We start from the raw sequence: 8,951 nt of genomic DNA, 5'->3' as shown, positions 1-8,951 counted from the left end.
AAGCACTGAGCTAGGCTGAAACACCTGCATTTTGGAGCTGCCTTACTCAAGAAAACAAAAAAGAGACCGTGTGTATGCAGCTTTATTAACTGAATGACATATATATATTTTTACATTGTTTGCAAACTGATATGCGACACGTATTAATGCCAAAATAAAATTCAAAACAGGCAAGCCCCACCCCCCAATTATTTTTATATACACACTACTGTTAAAAAGTTTGGGGTCAATTTCCTTGTTTTTGAAAGAAAATCACATTTTTTGTCTATTAAAATAACATCAAATTGATAAGAAATACAGTGTAGACATTGTTAATGTTGTAAATGACTATTGTAGCTGGAAACTGCAGTTTTCTTTTGAATATCTTCATAGGCGTACAGATGCCCATTATCAGCAACCATCACTCTTGCGTTCCAATGGCACGTTGTGTTAGCTAATCCAAGTTTATCATTTTAAAAGGCTAATTGATCATTAGAAAACCCTTTTACAATTATGTTAGCACAGCTGAAAACTGATGTTCTGATTAAATAAGCAATTAAACTGGCCTTCTTTAAACTAGTTGAGTATCTGGAGCATCAGCATTTGTGGGTTCGATTACAGGCTCAAAATGGCCAGAAATAAAGAACTTTCTTCTGAAACTCGTCAATCTATTCTTGTTCTGAGAAATGAAGGCTATTCCGTGCGAGAAATTGCCAAGAAACTGAAGATCTCGTACAACGCTGTGTTCTACTCCCTTCACAGAACAGAGCAAACTGGCTCTAACCAGAATAGAAAGAGGAGTGGGAGGCTCCGGTGCACAACTGAGCAAGAGGACAAGTACATTAAAGTGTCTAGTTTGAGAAACAGATGCCTCACAAGTCCTCAACTGGCAGCTTCATTAACTAGTACCCGCAAAACACCAGTCTCAACATCAACAGTGAAGAGGCGACTCCGGGATGCTGGCCTTCTAGACAGAGTTGCAAAGAAAAAGCCACATCTCAGACTGGCCAATAAAAATAAAAGATTAAGATGGGCAAAAGAACACAGACACTGGACAGAGGAAGATTGGAATAAAGTGTTATGGACAGACAAATCTAAGTTTGAGGTGTTCAGATCACAAAGAAGAACATTTGTGAGACGCAGAGAAAATTAAAAAGTGCTGGAAGAGTGCTTGACGACATCTGTTAATCATGGTGGAGGCAATGTGATGGTCTGGGGGTTCTTTGGTGGTGGTAAAGTGGGAGATTTGTACAGGGTAAAAGGGATCTTGAAGAAGGAAGGCTATCACTCCATTTTGCAACACCATACCCTGTTGACGGTACTTAATTGGAGCCAATTTCCTCCTACAACAGGACAATGACCCAAAGCACAGCTCCAAACTATGCAATAACTATTTAGGAAAGAAGCAGTCAGCTGGTATTCTGTCTATAATGGAGTGGTCTGCACAGTCACCGGATCTCAATCCTATTGAGCTGTTGTGGGAGCCGATTGACCGTATGGTATGTAAGAAGTGCCCATCAAGCCAATCCAACTTGTGGGAGGTGCTTCAGGAAGCATGGGTGAAATCTCTTCAGATTACCTCAACAAATTGCTGATTTTGTACGTTTGCCCACTTACAAAGAAATGATCAGTCTATAATTTTAATAGTAGGTTTATTTGAACAGTGAGAGACAGAATAACAACAAAAAAATCCTGAAAAACGCATGTCAAAAATTTTATAAAATGATTTGCATTTTAATGAGGGAAATAAGTATTTGACCCCTCTGCAAAACATGACTTAGTACTTGGTGGCAAAACCCTTGTTGGCAATCACAGAGGTCAGACGTTTCTTGTAGTTGGCCACCAGGCTTGCACACATCTCAGGAGGGATTTTGTCCCACTCTTCTTTGCAGATCTTCTCCAAGTCATTAAGGTTTCGAGGCTGACGTTTGGCAACTCGAACCTTCAGCTCCCTCCACAGATTTTCTATGGGATTAAGGTCTGGAGACTGGCTAGGCCACTCCAGGACCTTAATGTGCTTCTTCTTGAGCCACTCCTTTGTTGCCTTGGCCGTGTGTTTGGGTCATTGTCATGCTGGAATACCCATCCACGACCCATTTTCAATGCCCTGGCTGAGAGAAGGAGGTTGTCACCCAAGATTTGACGGTACATGGCCCTGTCCATCGTCCCTTTGATGCGGTGAAGTTGTCCTGTCCCCTTAGCAGAAAAACACCCCCAAAGCATAATGTTTCCACCTCCATGTTTGACGGTGGAGATGGTGTTCTTAGGGTCATAGGTAGCATTCCTCCTGCTCCAAACACAGCGAGTTGAGTTGATGTCAAAGAGCTCCATCTGACCACAACACTTTCACCAGTTGTCCTCTGAGTCATTCAGATGTTCATTGGCAAACTTCAGACGGGCATGTATATGTATTCTTGAGCAGGGGGACCTTGCGGGCGCTGCAGGATTTCAGTCCTTCACGGCGTAGTGTGTTACCAATTGTTTTCTTGGTGACTATGGTCCCAGCTGCCTTGAGATCATTGACAAGATCCTCCCGTGTAGTTCTGGGCTGATTCCTCACTCTTCTCATGATCATTGCAACTCCACGAGGTGAGATCTTGCATGGAGCCCCAGGCCGAGGGATATTGACAGTTATTTTGTATTTCTTCCATTTGCGAATAATCACACCAAATGTTGTCACCTTCTCACCAAGCTGCTTGGTGATGGTCTTGTAGCCCATTCCAGCCTTGTGTAGGTCTACAATCTTGTCCCTGACACCCTTGGAGAGCTCTTTGGTCTTGGCCATGGTGGAGAGTTTGGAATCCGATTGATTGATTGCTTCTGTGGACAGGTGTCTTTTTTACAGGTAACAAGCTGCAGTTAGGAGCACTCCCTTTAAGAGTGTGGTCCTAATCTCAGCTTGTTACCTGTATAAAAGACACCTGGGAGCCAGAAATCTTTCTGATTGAGAGGGTTTAAATACTTATTTCCCTCATTAAAATGCAAATCAATTTATAACATTTTTGACATTTGTTTTTCTGGATATTTTTGTTGTTATTCTGTCTCTCACTGTTCAAATAAACCTACCATTAAAATTATAGACTGATCCTTTCTTTATCAGTGGGCAAACGTACAAATACTTTTTTCCCCCACTGTATATATATATATATATTTTTTTTTTTGCTGCCCCACCTGCACTGAATGACAGGTCGCCACTGAGTATGGTATTTATGAATTTGTGGATGTCCATCTCCCATTTTGTATGATATGTTACGAATCACAATTCCTATTATATGTTACGAATTTGCAAAATGTAAAGTAAGCTATGATATGTTACGAATTCTAGCTAGGTGGCTAATGTAAGCTTGCTTTCAAATGTTAGCTAGGTTAGGGGTTAGTGTTTGGGTTAAGGTTAGACTTAAGTTTAAGTTTAGGAGTTAGGTTAAAGGGTTAAGGTTAGGGGAACAGTTAGCTAGCATGCTAAGTAATTGCAAAGTAGCTAAAAAGTAGTTGAAAAGTTGCTTATTAGCTAAAATGCTAAAGTTGGCCATGATGAGATACAAACTCGCAACTTTTGGTTGCTAGACATTTGCGTTATTCATAGTTACAAAGTAGCTAAAAAGTAGTATGTCGTTGAAAAATTGCTAATTAACCCTCCTGCTGTGTTCCGGTCGAATTGGACCGATTTACAAGTTCGCTCTGAAAAATGTAGCTCATTTAATCTGATTGTCATAAGGTTCCATGACTTTGTCCACACAGGGCATCTGAACACAGAAAATACATGTTGATGATTTTCATTACATTATGGGTGTTTTATTTAACTTTTGTACACCTGTGGTGTTCCCGGTCAAAAATAACCGGTCACTAGAAATGAATGGGTGAGACTACAATTAGTGTATAAAATTGAGTTCAGGCACATGCCCATTCATCAGATGGACACATTTCCTCTCCCAGACCCCCACAAGCATTGTGTTTGAGCACACACACAAACACACACACACACACACACACAAACACACACACCACACACACACACACACACACACACACACACACACACACACACACACACACACACACACACACACACACACACACACACACACACACACACCTCACTCCCCTTCTTGGCTTCCATGGCAAACCCCACAGGAACCTTTTCCCAATAGAATCTTTCCCCCACCAGAACCACACCTGTTGGCATTCTCACAAACAATTGCAACATAGTTTCAATAATATATAGAACTTTTCTTGCAGCTCTGGTATATGAAGCTTTTTTGAGGCCTTGCTCACAATTCATTCTTTGGCACCACAATGACCAAACGATATACTGTATGTGAGGCTCTTGATCATATCTTTGATCATGACGCTGGTGAGGAGGAGAGAGTCTGTTAAACTTTGACACAAAGTAGTCTATGATAAATAGAGTATTTGTTATAGTCAAAAGAATCCATACATTATGCTTTTTTTTACTCAAAAATTAGTTATATGAGCTCAGGCCAATGAGGCCTACAGGCCATAAATAGCAAATAGAAGTTCAAAACTTGTAATGTTCACAAGAACTTAAGTTGATAGAAAGATCTAACACAACATTAGGCGATAATATATGTATTACTATGGATTTATAATCAGATACAATGGGCGGTCTTTTGGACAGGGAACACAGAATGAATTAACATGAAACGAACACAAAAGGAGGGTTAACTAAAATACTAAAGTTGTCTGTGATGAATTTCGAACTCGCTCACCCATCCACCCTGACCAACCACCCTAAAGTTACCATCTGTCTTATGTACCCATCAGTTGCGGTCGGTGCCGTTTAAGATGAGGGAGGACAATTTTTACTTTTCATGGGAATAGCTTATTAATATTACAGTACATTGGATGACTGCCATTCATAGTCCATTCATCCAGTTCAATGTGACAGTGATAGGTTTAGGCTACTACATGATTCTCGAATTTTCACTATACCAATCATGGGGTTGCTCAACCTAGCCTATGAATGAAAGTTTACAACATAGGTGCACACAGGTCGGAGATATTTTTTTATAGGTGTCAGACAGTGACACATGGACAGACAGTGACACATTCAATATCGCCTTGCACACTCTTCTTGCCTGCATCTTGCTGATCTAGGGTGTAATCATTAGTCCAACAGTTGCAAACAGCAGTTTCTAAGACAAATTCAGGTATGTTTATCCCCGTTTTGTTCCTTTTGCTTTCGTTTAATAAACTTTTTTTCCACAGAATCGGCAGAATGAATACACCCCCAGATCACAAGGTTAACAAGGTTAACTTTTATAGCAGCCACTTTGTATTCCTTTTCGCATCTAAGCGCTCCCCACCTCTCACTGTTTCCCTTCCCTTATGGACTTCAATGCACTACACATCAGCTGTATGTGACCAGGTGAAAAAACCTTTACAAGCCAAACAATTTCATAACCCTTACATACAGCCTACATCCTTGTCACCATATTGGCTAAAATAACGTCATAGTCAGCGTAGGTAATACTAGAACTAACACATTAAACCTGCTACAAAGCAGTTTAGCACTTATACCAGCAAACCCCAGTGGCAATAAATTAGTAAAACCAAAAGCTTACCTTGACTTGGAAGAGTTCCAGTGTTGTGTTGGATAGTCATTGCCAGCTAGCTAACATAGGATCTCTCTATTTGAACAGGGTGATTGAGTAGGCTAAACTAGCTAGCTGCATTTTCTAGCTAAGTAAGTGAAACAGAAAATGAAAAAAAAACATATGGAAATCTATCTTTCTCTTGCTTCTCCTCCATTTTCATTTTTGAAGATCGGAAGAAATATTATATAAAGTGGTACCAGCAGATGTGTTGTAACACTTTTTGCTTAATGCTATATTTGAGACAAGCTACTGATATTGTTGCAGTGAACAACATACTTGTTATGTATGTCATTTACTGTTAAAATTGTGTTATAACTTTGTAATTATATTATTTCATTGAGCATATATATACAGTTACTACCTATCTTGATTTATAATGCTATTTACTTTCCTCATGAGAATGGAGACAGACTATACCATATAGACATACTGACAAGCTGAATGTGCTTTGTACATTAAGTTATACCAGCTCCGGTAAAGAGATCAGAGACTCGGGTGACTTCTATGTCATCTTTACTAAACAACATAACATAATTAACAATTGAAACAATTAGCACAGCATACAAAAACAAGGTTTGACCACTCCTCAAAAATGGCTTCACTCCTGCTCCTCAAAAGAGATAAAGACAGTAATTGTCTTGTTGTCAACTGCCTCCAAATAGAACATCTCATAATCTCTCTGTAACTGGAACATGAATGGTTCCTTGAGGAGAATATTGATCCAGTCCATCATACAACCGTAGTTCTTTAAGGGTTGTAATGCGTCTTCCCCCTCCATCTCAATTACACTAGGGAGGGAAACAGTGCCTTTAAATGTTTGGAGTTCACACCACCTTGCTGCCTCTAGGGTGTCCCTTAGAAGAACATCTGCATCCTTGAAGAAAAAATAAGAATACATATTAAGAGTAGTGCCTCATTGGGTGATCAAGTCAAATTACACCCCACTTTCACAACACCACCATGCAAACGAAAGCCACTATTACTAAAGGGGTTTTCAGTGATATCTATCACTACTCAACAAGTCATCACAACTATTATATATTGCCATGCATCAAGTCATCAGCATTACACAGTAGACTACATACCCAGTTCACTGCTCCCAGTTCACCATGCATCAAGCCTTCAGCATTACACACAGTAGACTACATACCCAGTTCACAGCTCCCAGTTCGCCGTGCATTTTGTTTTCAGTATCGTCTAGAACGACAACAGATTGTGGTCATTAAGTAATGTAAGGGAACCTCTAGGGATGTGTGTACAAGAATGCACCTTATTTTAGCTAATAGCCTACACAGCACCTGATCCTGCAGAGCTGGATGCAGATGTGGCATGCTGTGACTTCTTGGGGGGGAAGTTTTCTACGTCCTGAAATATATTGGAGAGGGGGGGTTTAAGTCTTTAAACATTGGCTTAAGACTATACCACTCATCATATGAGAGGGGGGGTTAAGTCTTTAAACATTGGCTTAAGACTATACCACTCATCATATGAGAGGGGGGTTAAGTCTTTAAACATTGGTTTAAGACTATACCACTCATCATATGAGAGGGGGGTTAAGTCTTTAAACATTGGCTTAAGACCATACCACTCATCATACATTTTGACCTACCTGTAGTGTGTTTTGTTTTCGCTGCCTTTTTCAATCTTTCAACCTCTCTTCTTCAGACCTTAGTGAGTGAACAACATACACTACATACATACAATATGAAGATATACTCAGGTCAGTCTGGCTACAGTAAAACAAGTGATTTTAAGGATGCAAATAAAAAGTTTTCATAATGTTCAAGACTTACGGCATGGGAAAGTTCTGCAGGAGAACCAGCACCACCATCGCCTGATTTGCTGCATGTTTTCTTTTGAAAAAGAAAATCACACAATCGGATGGGTATCCCCAAAAACTTTATATCCACTAGTGATGAGAATTTCATACATACCTCAGTAAAATCACACTGTGCTTCCATTGCAAATGTACAGAGCGTACTGTAAGTTAAGAAATAGTAGGTTGTTAAGTTTGATAGTTATGATAATATTAAATAATAATACCTCCCCAGGAATATATTTCAGGATGTAGAAGACGTCCCCCCCAAGAAGTCACAGCATGTCGCATCAACATCCAGCTCTGTATGAATAGTGTATGTAGTGTAAAAACTGTAGGAAACAGGTCCCAAAAAGTGTCAAGAATAATAAACAAGAAAAAGTATGAGCAATAACAATAGTGTGCTTTGCATGTTGCAAGTATAGAAATAATAATAACTTTTCATATGTTATAACAGAAAGTAGGACTAATATATATACTGAATAGCCAGCATCTTAGCATCAAAACAAACACCCCACAGTTTGAGAAACCTTGCTCTGTGGTGTGAACAAGGTTCAATTTTCAATAAAGGAATGACAATGAAATGGTACAGTTCAGTGGAATAATTTAATGGAATATCTAACCTGACCATCATCCACACCAAAAGTCCTCCAAGGTCCAGGGGACAAGATCCGAGCAATGTTTCTGTGAACACAGTGTAAGTGAAAATAAAGAAAATGTACAATTCAACAGCTTTTTATACTCCAGCATGCATAACAGTTATGAACACAGTTGGAACTGAAGTTGCCCAAGTATTTTTCACAACATGTATGGGTGTTGCTGGACCAGAAAATGTATTTCGACTGCAAACACACCATTTCTCACATCAGTGCACTCACATGCCAAAAATCTTTCCTTGGACACTGTTTCAAAGCAATGTGTATGCTTTCTTCGTAAATGTGTTTTGAAGTTTTTCTTATTTAACTTCAGTTTGCAGTGTGGACAAGTTACAATGACTTTTCTTGACTTGCTATGTATGTTGGGACCAGGTGATTTCATTATTGTATAAACTATGTGTAGACTGTGTAGACTCGCTATGTGTAACTTACAGGCTGACTACACCGCTCGCGTTGCAAAATACATTTCTAAATCTATATTATTCAATTATTGCACCCACACTGTTTGCGCGCGCCAACGAGCGTCTGCGTTGCCAAGGGCTAAAATAGAAATCAGTTCTATTTGTGAAGCAGATCGCGCTGCAAGTCCTGCCTCTCCCATCTCCTTATTGGTTTATAGAAGCAGGTACCCACGTGCCATCTCCTCATTGGTTATACCCACGTGTGACTGAAAGACGAACGAGGTCAGTGGCGGTAATGCACCTAATTTATTAAAGTTGCCAATCGCAATAGAAAGTCAAGAGAAGAAAAAGCCTAGAAGGACGAGAGATGACTAGAAACGATTCGGTTGACCGTTTTATGTGTGGATTAATTGTCGGAGTAGAGGACCTTGTGCATTTGAGGTAAAATAACAACTCAATGTTTATATACCAGGACAAATTAGTT

Source organism: Salmo salar, chromosome 02, assembly GCF_965601325.2.
Source record: "Salmo salar chromosome 02, fSalSal1, whole genome shotgun sequence".
Lineage (NCBI taxonomy): Eukaryota > Metazoa > Chordata > Actinopteri > Salmoniformes > Salmonidae > Salmo > Salmo salar.
This window is presented reverse-complemented; position numbering follows the sequence as displayed.